The following is a 15,489-nucleotide window of genomic DNA, read 5'->3' as shown; positions in this document are numbered from 1 at the left end:
GCCACACCGCACAACATGTGGGATATTTGATCCCTGACCAGGGATCAAACCCATGCCCCCTGCAGTGCAAGTGTGGAGTCTTAACCACTGGACCGTCAGGAAAGTACCAATCCTTGCTTCCTATTATTCATGCTCTTCTATAATTCCCTTCAAGTGTGGGCTGGATATAGTGAATTAATTCTATTGAATATAGTATGGCAAAAGTGATGATATGTCAGTATTGAAATTAGGTTTCAAAAAAACCCTCTAGCTTCTGTCTACTTTCTCTGTCTCCCTCAGCCCTTTGTCTGATATAAGCAAGCTGCTGTGTTGTGAACTTTCCTACGGAGAGGCCCATATGGCAAAGAATTAAGAAAGAGGCCTCTGGCCAACAGCCAGGGAAGAATTGAAATCCTCGGTCCAACAGCCTAGGAAAGACTAAATCTAGGGTTGTTGGCACTCAAACTGCATGATTCAGTTGGAAGCAGATTCTTGTCCAGTCAAGCCTTAAGATGAGACTGTAGACCCAACTGACACCTTGATTACAGCCTGTGAAAGACCCTGAGTCAGGGGCAACTAGTTATATTGCACCTGAATTCCTGACACACAGAAACTTTGAGATAACAGACATTTGTTATTTTAAGCATCTTAATTTTGGGCCAATTTGTTGTACAGCTACAGATAGTTAATACCATTAGCAAGAACATAATTGTGAAGAAATTTTGAGAATGTAATATTTTGAAACAAAGTACAGCACAGATAAACAACCTTTAAGAGCCTCTTCCCTCTTTCTCTAAAATGAATCCTAAAAATATAGATTTAAAATATAAAACTTATGATTATTAAAATTTTAAACAGGATATGTATTCTAAGTATCTGTCTTCTAATTTACCAAGTTTCTCCCTTTGTTTTTCTATGTTGTAATACAATATGTGTGGTTTTGTATATGTTCTAGCAAGTATAAACAAGCATTAACTAAATGCAGAAAATGTCTTGGAAATAAAGTAAGCTAAGTATCCTTAGTAGTTTAAGATTAAATCATTGTAGCCTATAATTTAAGAGTATTAAATTTAACACTCAGAAAAAGGTATAAAAATTGTTCAGAAAGAAATTGAGCTATTTGTAATTCTTCAGGAGGTTTGTACTCCCTTAGTGCTTATGAGAAATGTTTGAGATAAGTATTTAAGTTCCTATTCAGAAATCATTTGATAATCTATTTTTAGTTTATACTAAGAAAACATTAAAGAAATTATCTTGTGTAACAAATATTAAAACGTAACCTGATTTTGTTTCTTATAGGATTTAGTAAATAAACAATCAAACCCAACAACTTAAAGAAAATTTTGGTCTCCAGCAAAACCATATCTATATAATTACACTACAACATAGACTGTGAGGACAGTCCCCAAGTTGTCAACATCTCAAGACACTCATAAGTTCCCCATGACAGAAGTTGGACCACTGAACATCTAGAGACATAGCAGTAAAATAGATAGCTTCCTGCAAAACCTCCTCACATTTTATAATTAAGAAGAATCACCTTGTAATTTCTTCCACATGTGAAACTAATAAGTACAGTAAATAACAGTCTCCCTTACATTATACAAGGCAACAAAAATGGTCTCAGATGAAATAATTGCTGTAAGAAATCTAAACTTATTCATAGGTTTTTAAAGTTCTGTAACTGAACAAATGTACCTTTCCAGAAATTAAATCATTTTTTTCAAATTAAGCACAAAAATAATGAAAATACCTACATAAAGTAAATAATAATTTATTGTACATTTTTGTAATACAACATGACATAAAAACACCCATCCTTTGTACAAGAACAGTGCTTTATGTCTTTTTTATTCATGTAGTTATTAAATAGTAGGAATGATGTTTATGAGTCAGGTCTTCATGTTAGGCACATCAAATATATTCCAATATTTTGTTTTAATTCCAGGATATTATAAGATTCTTATTTTCAAAAGCAAATTGTAGAAAAGAGAATAACACGGATTTAATGTTTAACTCTTATATATGGCAGTTCCCAAAATATTTACTTATTTAATCTTGAACAGTTTACCTCACAGTTGTGTTTGGAAATTTACATTTGTCATTCATCACATTCACTTTGAATCATTCTGATTTTCTTTGTTGTTTTATCTGAGAACTATTAAAGTCTGTTTTTTATTAAAAACTTCCCTTTATCAGCCACAAAGCCATGTGTAGTATGAACCTCTACTGCCAACACACATGGAATAACATCCCCCCAAGAAGTTAGAAGCACAAAACTTAAATTCTCATATAAAAACTATAGATCAATATGTTGTGTAGGTTGACAGTGTCACCTGTGCACCAATGCATACTTTTTAAACATCCTTAATTTATGCTGTGGGTGATCTTTCATCAGATCCTTCGAACCATTTCTACAAGACATATAAAATAAGTTCAACACATAAGTATGTTTAATAATTTTCTTACATATTGAGTTTCTTATATAGTAAGTGTTCTTTATATAATACTTATTAACGTTTCACTGAACACTAGTGTTCCCTAAAACAATATAGGAAACGCCGGCTTAGAGTAAACCTCAAACTGATAGCCCAGTGATATGTAAAACAAATAGGATTTAAAGTCAGGCAGACCTTTGTGCTAAGATGGATACTCTCGTTTGGTTTCCTGGAATATTGTGAACTTTATTTAAAAACAAGGACACAGCAGTGCCTAGCTTTACCTGCTGGAGACAAAATAGTTGCTTAATAAATATTAGCTTGTTCTCTTTCATCCCCACCCCACGGCTTCCTCACTGAGGACGGTATCAAATTAGGACTCTTGGTGGCAAGTGAAAAAAATACAACCAGCTCATTTAGGCAAAAAGGGAATTTATTGGCTCACAAGAAATGACAAGACTGGATTCAGGGCCCAGAAAATATAATTAGGAGTTGGTTTCTCTCCATCTCTTTACTCTGCCTTCTGTCATATTGGCTTCAGCATCAGGCGTCACATGGTAGCAAGAGGTTGCCTGGAACTCCAGCCCCAACATTCCCTCAGGTTTCAGGCCGAACAGAAAAGAGTCAACATCTTTTTCTTGGAAGTTGCTAAGCTAGTTTTACTTTAGTTCTGATTGGGTCACATGCTTGAAACTTGACCAATTACTGTGGCTAAAGAAATGGATATGCATGGGGGTCCAAGGTCCTGTGTTCCACCTGAGGAGTGCTGTGTGTGTGTGTGTGTGTGTGTGTGTGTGTGTGTGTGTGTGTATGTGTGTGTGTACATGAGGTATGTGTCAGGGGAGGAGTGAATTCCCCAAATGGCATTCAGTTTATTGTTCCCAGAAAAAGAGGTGACCGTATACTGGACAGTAAAAACAGCACATGTCCACTGTAGATCCCCTCTTATCAATCCAGAGTCAGTCGTGCTTCGAGTAGAAATCTTTTCCTACCCATTAAAAACAATGATGTCCCTAGAGTATTCTGGTGTTTTTTTGTTTGTTTGTTTTTTACCCCAGAATCTTTGAGAGATCTCACTGTCCATTACTTAGTTATTTTAAATCTCTTGACTTTTTCTACTTATAGTTCCCTCCCTTTAGACTCAGTTCAAGTTTGCTTTCTTGACATACCCCAACACTCTACTCCACCAGATCTTCACTCCAATCTCGAGTGTGTGTCTTTCAGAGCTCACAAAGCATCTGGGACATCCTAGCACAGATCACACTGTTTCATATTAACTGCCTGGTTAGTTACACGTCTCTCCCCTATAACTGTTGTTTGATTCATTCTTGGTCTTCATAGTCTAGCACGAAAACTGCCACAGAAGAATCCCTTACTAGAGATTCGTTAAAGGAATAAATGAGTGAATCAAATAGTGGGTGAATGAAAATGTACAGGTATCACAGAAGAGAGCTCCAAAGGGTAACCCTCTTGGATTATGTTGTAGACAACTAACTTCAGTTACAGTGTTAGGTAAGTATTATTAACACAGATTCAAATTTCAGTTAGTTTAATGCTCCAGATCATCTCTTGGAGTATAAATATCTATATTGACCTTACAGAGTTGAAGCGAGTCTGTCTGTTTTTCTGTCTGTCTCTCTGTCTCACTAACACACACACACGCATGCATGCACCCACACACGAAACATTCCTACACGTATGTAAAACTACATTTCCCTAAGAGCATGGTGAATTCAAAAATGATATAATACAGCTTTTATTTTTGATGGGTTTTTTAACATAGTCCCAAATGTTGAGCTACTCTGAGAAGGCTGTGCCCTTACTACAGCAAAATCTCTAGATACAGCAATTTTTCTGACAATTTATTTGACTACAGAGTATCCGGATGGCTTCAGAGAGAGAAAAAAATCATCCAGAGTTTTCAACAGAAGGAACTTCTAAAGGTAGATGAAGCCAACGCATTTCAAGGGGAAAAAAAGTAGGTTAGCCAACAGTGAAATCTCTGCAGTCCCAGGGAGATTTCTCCCTCTTGAATTTTGCTGAAGTGGGGTTTTCATCAGTTATTCCCATGAAAGTTTAAAAGTGCTGTGAGTATTTAATTCTCACTCTTAAAGGCAAAAGTTCTTTTTTAAGTATAATTTTAAAACTTATTTTTAAAAATACATAAGCCATGCATGAATGCAATTTCGTCGTTAAAAAAATTGCAAAATTGTACATAAGGATATAGGATTTTCCGAACACTGTTTAGTCTATTCCTTTCCTTCCATGTTGGTAATTGCTTGTAATTGTATCTTTCCAGACATTTAAAATTTTTTCATATATTATTCTTCATAAAGTCTCTCCAGTTTCCTTTGTGTGAATTTCCTCTCCTCCACTATTGATCATTTTGGCCAGAGACCACTTCCTAGTATCTGTCTCCACCATGGAATCCAAGCCTTCCTGCAAGCCTCTTCTAACAGCCAGGGATGGCTTGAGACACAAGCTCAGTCAGCTTGATGTGTGTTCCTGGGACTCTGAACAGTGAGTGAAACAAGGAATTAAGGAATTTTCAGGGTCAGAATCCTCACAGTAGCAGCAGCAGAGGTGATGACAGCAGTGGCAGCTGTGGCAACACACTGGCCAGGCTGTTCCTGCATGAGTGCGTTGCGATGTTTCCTGCTTCCTGATTTCATTCTGAGCTTCCTTGTTTCCTGGAGTTTCCAGTGTCTTCCTCCTGCTCCCATTGATTCTGATATCCTTCCAATAGCAAGTAGACTAGAATTCTGTAAATTCTACTGTGCCTGTTATTAAAATTGTAGAACAATTTTATTTTTGGTCATTTTCCTAATACATATTTTTCCATCTTTTTAATTTATGTTTTTCATTATTTCCAGATGTGTCCTTTATAACTATTCAGAGCTACATGCTACTGAAGTTTTAAAAATCAAAACTGTTTAATAGAATAGAATCAAATCAGTTTAATAGAAATTCTTTTAATCCTCTTCTTTATTTCTCTAGTCTTTAATATACCCAAATTGTCTCTTACTTTTTTATTTAATTATAATTTATATCAGTGATATAATTGATATAGAATTATAATATACATACAATATTAGTTTCAGGTGTACAACATAGTGATTTAATGTTTTTACACATTATGAAACAATCACCACGATAACTCTAGTTCCCATCTGTCACCATACAAAGTTATTACAATACTATTGACTATATTCCCTGTGCTATACATTACCTGCCTGTGACTTACATATTTTATAACTGGAATTTTGTACTTCTTAATCCCCTTTACCTATTTCACGTGTACCCTCAACGCCCCCTCCTCTGATAACCACCAGTTGGTTCTCTGTATCTATAGTTCTGTTTCTGTTTTATTTTGTTTATTCATACGTTTTTTTCAGATTCCACATATAGTTGAAATGATATGGTATTTGTCTTTCTCTGTCTGACTTATTTCACTTAGCTTACTACCCTCTAGATCCATTCATCTTGTTGCAAATGGCAAGATTTCATTCTTTTTTATGGCTGGGTAATATTCCATTGTGTATATATACCACATCTTCTTTATCCATTCATCTGTTGATGGACACTTAGGTTGCTTACATATCTTGGCTATTGTAAATAATGCTTAAATGAACCTAGGGGTATATATATTTTTTCTTTTTCAAGTTAGTGTTTTTGTTTTCTTTGGATAGATACCCAGAAGTAGAGTTGCTGGATTGTATGGTAGTTCTATTTTTTAATTTGTTGTGGAAACTCCATACTGTTTTTCATAACGGCTGCACCAATTTACAGTCTCAGCAGTGTGCATGGGTTCCCTTTTCTCCATATCCTTGCCAACACTTGTTATTTCTTGTCTCTTTGATGATGACCATTCTGACAGATGTGAGGTAGTACCTCATTGTGGTTTTGATTTGCATTTCCCTAATGATTAGTGATATTGAGCATCTTTTCACTGCCTGTTGGCCATCTGTTTGTCTTCTTTGGAAAAAAAAAATGTCTATTCAGATCCTCTGTCCAATTTTTAATTGTGTTGTTTGGTTGTTGTTTTTTTTTTTTTCTGACACTGAGTTGTATGAGTTCCTTATATATTTTGGGTATCAACACCTTATTGGATATATTGTTTGCAAATATCTTCTCTCATTCGGTAGGCTGACTTTTTGTTTTATTAATGGCTTCCCACTCTGTACAAAAGGTTTTTAGTTTGATGTAGTCCCATTTGTTTATTTTTGCTTTTGTTGCCCTTGCCTGAGGAGACATAGCCAAAAAAATATTGCTAAGAACAAGATCAAAGAGCTTACTGCCTATGTTTTCTTCTAGGAGTTTTATGGTTTCAGATATTACATCCAAGTCTTTAATCCATTTTGAGTTTATTTTTATATATGGTGGAAGGAAGTGATACAGTTTCATTGCTTTTTATATAGCTGTCCAGTTTTCCCAGCACCGTTTATTGAAGAGACTGTCTTTTCTCCATTGTATATTCTTTTTTATTCTTTTTTAATTTATTTATTTATTTTTGGCCGTGTTGGGTCTTCGTTTCTGTGTGAGGGCTTTCTCTAGTTGCGGCAAGCGGGGGCCACTCTTCATCGCGGTGTGCGGGCCTCTCACTATCATGGCCTCTCTTGTTGCAGAGCACAGGCTCCAGACGCACAGGCTCAGTAGTTGTGGCTCACGGGCCTAGTTGCTCCGTGGCATGTGGGATCTTCCCAGACCAGGGCTCAAACCCGTGTTCCCCTGCATTGGCAGGCAGATTCTCAACCACCGCGCCACCAGGGAAGCCCTCCAATGTATATTCTTGCCTCTTTTGAACATATAAGCATGGGTTTATTTCTGGGGTAATGGTTTCTTACTTTTAAAAGTCAATGTATCAACATGACAAAGGGCATTTATGAAAAACCTGTAGCTAACACTATACTCAATGGTTGAGTATACTCAATGGTGGAAAACTGAAAATTTCCCCTTAAGATCAAGACCAAGACAAAGATGCCTGCTTTCATCACTGCTATTCAACATTTACTGGAAGTTTTAGCTAAAGTAATTAGACAAGAAAAAGAAGCAAAAGGCAAACTGTTAAAAAAAAAATAAAACTATATCTACAGATGTATAGACTACATGATTCTATATGTAGAAAATCCCAAAGGATCCACAAGAAAGATGCTAGAGCTAGTAAATAAATTCAGCAAAGTTACTGAGTACAAGATCAACTCACAAAAATCAGTAGTGTTTCTGTATACCAGCAATGAACAATCTAAAGAGGAAACTAAGAATGCAGTTTATCTACAATACCATCTAAGAGAATAAAATACCTAGGAATAAATTTAGCCATGGTGGTGAAATTTCAAAACTTACTACAAAGCTGTAGTAACCAAAACAGTGTGGTACTGGCATACAGATTGAAATCAGACCAATGGAATATAATTGAGAGTCTCAAAATCAATCCATACATATATGACCAATTGATTTTTGTCAAGGGATCCAAGCCCATTTAATTGGGAAACAGTATTCTCCAACAAATAATGCTAGGACAACAATCTAAATGTAAGAGCTAAGGACATAAAGCTCTTGGAAGAAAACGTGGGAGAAATCTTCATGACCTTGGATTTGACAGTGGATTCTTAGATAAAGCTGCTGATTTGAACTCTGCTATTGGTGTATTTTTTTTCTTGCTAGGTAATTTCTCCCTCTTTTTTTCATGACTTTGATGTTCTGTAGGTTGATCATGGATGTAGATTTTTTTAAAGGATGATCCCTTATCAGAACCATTAGCTCATTGAAGAAATAAAAAAGATGTTAAAGCTGAGAAACCTTTAAAAAAAAGGTTAATGCTCACCTTAAACATTTTACTTCAACTGAAATATATAAATTTATATTTTTTGGTAAGTGGTTGTGGCAGCACAAGGTTTTTCCTTTGAGGTGGGTCTGCTGGTCAAATTTTCATGTCTTCTTTCTTTCATGAACCACATGCATAATGAATTATCCACAGTTTCCAATTTCAGTATCTTTATAGTGGATGCTAAAACTTAAAGACATTGTTTGGAAGTTCTGTGTTTACCATATTCCAGATATTTATGACTTTTAACCCCTATTTTACAGTTCTTGTGCCAAAACCTAATTTCACACCTAATTTTTTTAAAGAGGCATATCTTTATGGAGTTCTCCTAAAGCATTCAATTTAGTTTTTCTTGACTGAATTCTATGTTTTATATTGATATTTTGTTTTTGTGATTAAAATAACACATATAACTCTCTTTTACAGTTAGGGACAAAACACAACTGACTTTTTAAGAACAGAATTCAACTGGTGGGAGCAATAGTGCACTGATGTACCACATAATCACTTCCTAGTTGTATTTATCAAACTGTGAGAATCAGTAAGACAAAATGGTGTAAGCATATTAATTTGCTGAGTTAGTCAAAAAACCAATTCATTTAAAAGGACTTCTCTGTTTCCCTTATTCAGAATTCACTGTGCTACTAGCTATAATCTGAGCAATTATGTCTTTTTCAATACTAGACATTATCTGTTATATGTTTACCAAAGATATTTATTCCCTCTCTATTCTCAGAATCAAGGAATCTTAGATGTATGTTGTATGTTTTCATTTTATCCTCCATTTCACTTAACTGCTTTTTCATGTGGTCAGCCTCTTTCTTTTTCTGGGTTGCATTTTTGGGTTTTTTTCCCCAAGAACTGTCTCCCCATTTTCTCATTCTCACTTCAGCTGTGTCTAGCTATCATTTAAGCATTCTACTGAGCTTTCTATTTCAGTGACATATTTTTACTTCCAAATGTTCTACTTCATTCTTTTTCAAGTCTGTCCAATGTTTTTTGTAGAGTCCTATTCTCTTATTGAGATTTCTATTCCTTCTCTCTCTTTAATTATCTAAAAAGATAATCTCTTTGAAATTGTTTAGTTTTCTCCCATTCTTGTTGTGCTAATTCAAATTTTTGTTACATCTGCTTATTCTTCTCATTGTGATGTTTCCATAAGTGATTAAGGCAAGGGTTTCTGGAACAAAGACTGCCAGGGTTCTTGCCTCGGCTATGGACTTCTATACAATTATTATAGTTCAGTGGAAAATTTATCCCTCAACTTTACTTTCCTTTTCCTCCAAAAAGAAAAGAGGTATAGTTGGATCTATGGCTATTAATTACATAGGAAAAGGGAAATTTATCAATTAAGTATAATGTAAACCTGAAAATATTTTCAGGTTTTCAAATCTTGCCTTTATTACTTAAAATATAGGTGACTAACAGATTTTATCTCTAAGCCCTTGCAGTAGACTTTTAGAAATTTATTTGTTTGTTTGTTTATTTCTGTCCACAACTGGCCAGGCAGAAAACTCCTTGGAAGGACAATGAATAGTGTTTTTCTGATACTTCTTTCATAAAGCTCCCTTTTTCAGCTAGAAATTTTATATCAGATTCTTGGTTCCAGCTCTTCATCTCACTTAGCCACAGGTTGTCCCTGTGCATCAGAGAGCATGAAAAACATCAGTGTTTTTAGGTCAAATTCCATATGGGTTATTACTAATCATTTTTCATGCTGGATTTTTAGTTCTCTATTTCTAGAAACTAAGGATTTTCTTATTTCACATGTATGTATGTCTTTATTTTTTAACTTGATTTTTACGTATTTGTTATTTGGTATCAGCCTGTTTTTTATTTCCTGTGTTTTTGAACAGGGTGAAGGAGTTAAGGGAGACAGCTGTACCTGTTCACCATTTGGCTAAGAATCATCCTAGGTTAGATTTCTAAAAGTAAAATTTCTGGGTCAAAAAACATGCTTTTGAATTCTTGAGCTGCTGCTAAATTTTCTTCTCCCAAAAGATGTGTCATTCCACCCTCCCTCCTACTGTGCCTGAGAGTGCCTGTTGCCCTACACTTCTGACTGTACCACATATTACAATTTCAGAAAAAATTCCCCTGTGCTGTACTATCTAATTTTGCTTTTCCTCACTACTAATGATTCTTGAGAGTCTCTTCACCTTTATATGCATTTATGTTTAGTCTGCGATTGCCTGCTCATATTTTTTCTGAAAGACCAACATCCTTTTTAACTCTTTTGCTTCCTTTACCTCAGTGGATGAACAATAAATAATATTTGTTGATGATCATGATATTACCTCATTCTATAATTAGTGAGAGGTAAGCAGCATAATTTCCATTTTATAAGCATGAATTTATACCCTAAAAATAGAAGTTAAGTGATTTGACAATTATGTCCAAGGTCACATAAGCTATGATATTCAGAAATCAAACCCAAGAGTGTGATGCTAGTGTTGATGCTCTAAAAATACAACCTTGTATAATGAAGCCAGCCTTGAAGCTCATCCCAAACTATGTTAAAAAAGAACATGATACAATTTTTAAAAAATAAGTGGAAATTCTGAGTTAGGGCTATATATGCGTAATGGGATTTCAAGATCCTCCCTCTCCAACAGAGAATTTTATTGTCTTAGAAGGTGAAAACGATGGACCTCAGACTTCTTTCTAGCTGTAGCAGAACATGGTAAAGAAGTTTGACGATCACTGCTCAGTGTTATTTAATGAAAGGTTTAGATTGATTGGCTGCTACAAAAGACACCCCAAAATGAAAGGTTTACTGCTTGTCCATAGATTTCCTAGCAATAATGATTACCAACCCCACTTTATGTACTCTGAGGCTCTGAAGTCTGTGCCTTGGTTATAAAAGAACTTTGGCAGTATGAGATACTAAGCAATCTAAAGAGCCAACAAAAAGGATGATTTGTACTGGCAGCGAAGAAAAGCCTCTTTGCTGACCATCTTCTCCAAAATATAATTCATTAATTTTTTTCAATAAATATTTATTGAAGCCAGAACTTAAAGTAGGTAAATAAAAAGAACATACCAGGTGGCAGGTTACAGTAGTTTAAAAGGACAAATGAAAGGGGGTCCTTTGGTCTTGGAACAGCATCCATTGTCATAATTAGCAAAATGTGAGCTTGAGAGCTCAAAATTTAAACAGAATATGATCTTTCTTATAATGACCCCTGCCCCCATCTTTTGAAGGTACTGTTTGAGTCTGACCACTGCCAGGCAATAGTTAGACCAACTGTCTCAACCTTTTCAACTGAATAATCTTTTCACTACAAAGCTTTTACAGCATACCTTTCATGTGTGGAAAGAAAATTTATGCTCAACCTGTAAAAAACTAGCAGATGGTACAGTAATTTGTATATACATACATGCAGGATGTATTCTTGGAGAATGAATCAGCTTCATGTTATACCTATTTAAACATTTCATAATATTTAATTTTAATTCATTTATTCATAGTTTTAAACTCTGTTAGAACATCCGTTATTTAAATTATTAGACAGGTAAACTGCATCAACAAAACTGCAGCATTTAATGTTGAAGATAACTGACACGCATGAAGTAATTGTATTAAAATATGGGTTTTCCTATTGTTTTGCACAGATGGTACTAGTAATTAATATTATGCTATTTTTTCATTGGGGGATTCCTTGTTGACAAAATTCACATAGTATATAATAAATTGCTGCATTATACTATCTGAATAGATGCTGTGTGGTTTATAGATTTATTAATGGTAACATATATCTCAGATGTGAATTATATAATGCTCCTAATGGTCAGTGTATTATTAAATTTAATAAATTTAGTAAATTTAGTGATGTGACCTATTCTAGAAAAAATCTTAACTGTATATTTGATCCTAGATGTATAACAAATGTGTTCCATGCCATCTGGTCTGAAAGCAATAGCAATTTCAAGATATAGAGGTATTTAAATGAGGTAAAATGAGGCACCTTGCTTAAAAGCGGTGACAAAGAACTGCATAACTTACCACTTTAAAAAGGTCTTTCTGAAAAATAAATTAAAAAACTAAAAAAAATAAAAAGGACTTTTCTGTAGGGAGGTATCTTTTCTGAGTGGCCAAAAGATATATTCTTTGTCATACCAGAAAATGTTACAGAACCTCAGTAGTATGGGTATATATGAGCACATAACTTGAAGAACAAGTTTAAAAACCATTCTCTTTATAAGCAAGACTCTAGCAAAAATCCTCAATAAGCTTATTTATCACATGATGAGAAAGAACAGTTAGTTCTATTGCTTCCATCTGGATAAGTCATTCAGCAAGACCCTCAAATTGAGGCTTGGAAACATATCTGAATTTTGCTATCACCTCCTACAGAGGGCATCAAAAGTGGAAAATGGATGTTAACTAATCTCTCCTTATGCCTCTTTTAGAGAGATCGAAATATAACAAGCTTGTTTCATTTCTGAAGGATTTTTAAATTATCACTCCCTATTTCTGAAGTGCCATGAGAATGCTGTTTAAAGTACACTCGACTCTCAAAACAGTAAATTGCTGGCCAGAGAATTATCCATTAGGAAACATGATTTTTAAAGTGAGAAAGTACAAAAGTAACTAAAAGGCACCATTTATTCCCAGATTTTACCCTGTAAAAGTAGGACTGGGTTAGAGCCCCTGCTGAAACCCTGCCAGTCTTCCCATGAGTTGTCTCTCTGGTTCCTCTCTGCCAACCATCCTGGTTCTTTTTTTTTTTTTTTTAAATAAATGTATTTATTTATTTATTTATTTGGCTGTGTTGGGTCTTCGTTTCTGTGCGAGGGCTTTCTCTAGTTGCGGCAAGTGGGGGCCACTCCTCATCGTGGTGCGCGGGCCTCTCACTATCGCGGCCTCTCTTGTTGCGGAGCACAGGCTCCAGACGCGCAGGCCTAGTAATTGTGGCTCACGGGCCTAGCTGCTCCGCGGCATGTGGGATCTTCCCAGACCAGGGCTCGAACCCGTGTCCCCCGCACTGGTAGGCGGATTCTCGACCACTGCGCCACCAGGGAAGCCCCCATCCTGGTTCTTAATACAGAAGCTTCTTGACTTAAAAGACCAGAATGCAAGGGCAGCCTCCTCCTCTCTTTGGAGGGGAGCCTGAAGGATAATAATCTTTCACATCACTGAGTGTCACCTGTCTGTGTTCACTGTTACTCCCTTTTGTTTTATGAGGGAGCAGTACGTGTAACACATGAATATCTATTCTCATCTGAGGAGCAACCCCGCCGATTACCATAGACTGGAAGGGGTCTGGAGACAGAACCACAGCATCGGGCTCCATGCCTGCAAAGACACAGAGACGGGAATGCAAAATGGGCTGGACAAAGTGGAGTACCATTCTTTTCTTTTAAATCAAGGGGTCACCAGTATCTGCTCCCAGGCTCTTGAGTTCTTTGACGGCTGGTATGGAATTCTATAACTTGTTGGCAAAAAGGCAGCTCAATCATTACCCCAGACAGAAAAGTGACTTTTCTCCATAGATAGACCCAGAACTTGGCTGGGCTTGCAACCCTGAAGGGGCTCTCTTTTCCCCTTTAAAATGTTCTTTCTATACTTGCCGAGAAAAGAATCTAAATTCACTTTCACTTTAAAACTAAATACATGCTACACCATGTAACATGATTGTTTTAAAAAGCAGTACTGTTAAACTTATAATTACAAATATCCATGTCCTTGGCATTGTTTGCTTTGCCAAAAAAAGCAAATGCAATTGATTCCTTAAAATCCCCTGGTTTGAGACTCAGCTAAGAATGTATGAAATTTCAGGTGAGGAAATTAAAATTCAATTTGTGTAGAAACCCTAGAACACTTTGTGGAGAAATAAGCTATTTCAAAATTAATAATAATAACCACACGCAACATGAATGTTTCCTTGAACAGTAAAAAAAATCTTTTAAAAAGATCCTTTATTATGAAATAATTAAAACTTTTCTTAACTTTTTTATATTATATATATGTAGAATACCAATCCCACTTATAAATGAATACATAGACTACCACTGCCACTTACAAAAAAAGCTTGCATTTGTCAGTCAGATTTGGTAGTGCAAAGAAAAATGTCCATATTTTAGGTGATATACTTCATGGAAATAAAATAGCAATAAATTCTATAGTCAATGTAAACCCTGAAGTATTTTTCTAAATTAATTTATATTTAGAAAAATATTTCCAATAATAGTTTAAAGTAATTCAAGGATATTTGGAAAATGGCTGGAGAGATATAGTATTATGAATAATCTATAAATGTCTGTCACTTTTTATGTCAGAATAATATGGTAAAAGAACAAACTAAGAATAGGGCTGACTTGCATTTGAAACCAGACCTGTGAGAAATCAGAATGGGGTTTCTAATATTCCAGTGATACAGCTCAAAAAATATTTCAGACAAATCTCTATTGTCCATTTGTAATATGTCCACCGTTACAGATCCACCACGGTTCTTCATTCAGATTTACTGATAGCACCTACTGCTTAATCATTTGCATTGATAGGAAAAATATTTTATTAACCATTTTATTAATCATGCCTTATACTTAAATAGTTACATTGCTGACATTTCTTGTTGTCTATTTATTCTGACTTAGATTGTGAAAATAGAAATTATTTACAAGTTAATTTTGTTTTCAAAATTTAAAGGGACTTTGGAGACCATCAAACCCCCTCAGTTTCCAAAAGGGAAAAAAGAAGTTTTTGCCCAAGTTTCACATAAATAAATTACAGCTAGGAACCCTTTGAGGTCCAAAAGTCTAAGCTCCTCTAGTTGCTAGACTGTATATTCATTAAGGGCCTAGAACATGACTCATATACCTTAGCCTTATATGTGTTTATAAAGTACATTCAAATAAGTGGTGAAGAAGGAAGGAAAAAAGAGAGGGAAGAAGGGAAGAAAGGAGGGGAGGAGGGGTGAAGGAAGAAAGCGAGGAAAAATTGAGAAAATTTAGCTCATAAAAGATAATGCCAAAGGACATCTGATAAATTATAGGGAGTAAGGTCAGGATGGGGTAAATTAACCAGTTTTCACCTCATCTCATGTTAGATATTTCACTAAGCCTTCATTAGTTACTTGGATTGCACACATATGCTTAATCATATGTGTATGTACATATATTTTATTTATGAAAGAGTAGATGTAGGACCTGGAAAATATTTGGCAAAAACAGGAAAGAATAAGGATATATTTTATATTTGAACAAAATTAAAAATTAATACTCAGACAAATTTTTATAAAATAT

The sequence above is a fragment of the Balaenoptera physalus genome (genome assembly GCF_965194825.1).
Source record: "Balaenoptera physalus genome assembly, chromosome: 17".
Lineage (NCBI taxonomy): Eukaryota > Metazoa > Chordata > Mammalia > Artiodactyla > Balaenopteridae > Balaenoptera > Balaenoptera physalus.
This window is presented reverse-complemented; position numbering follows the sequence as displayed.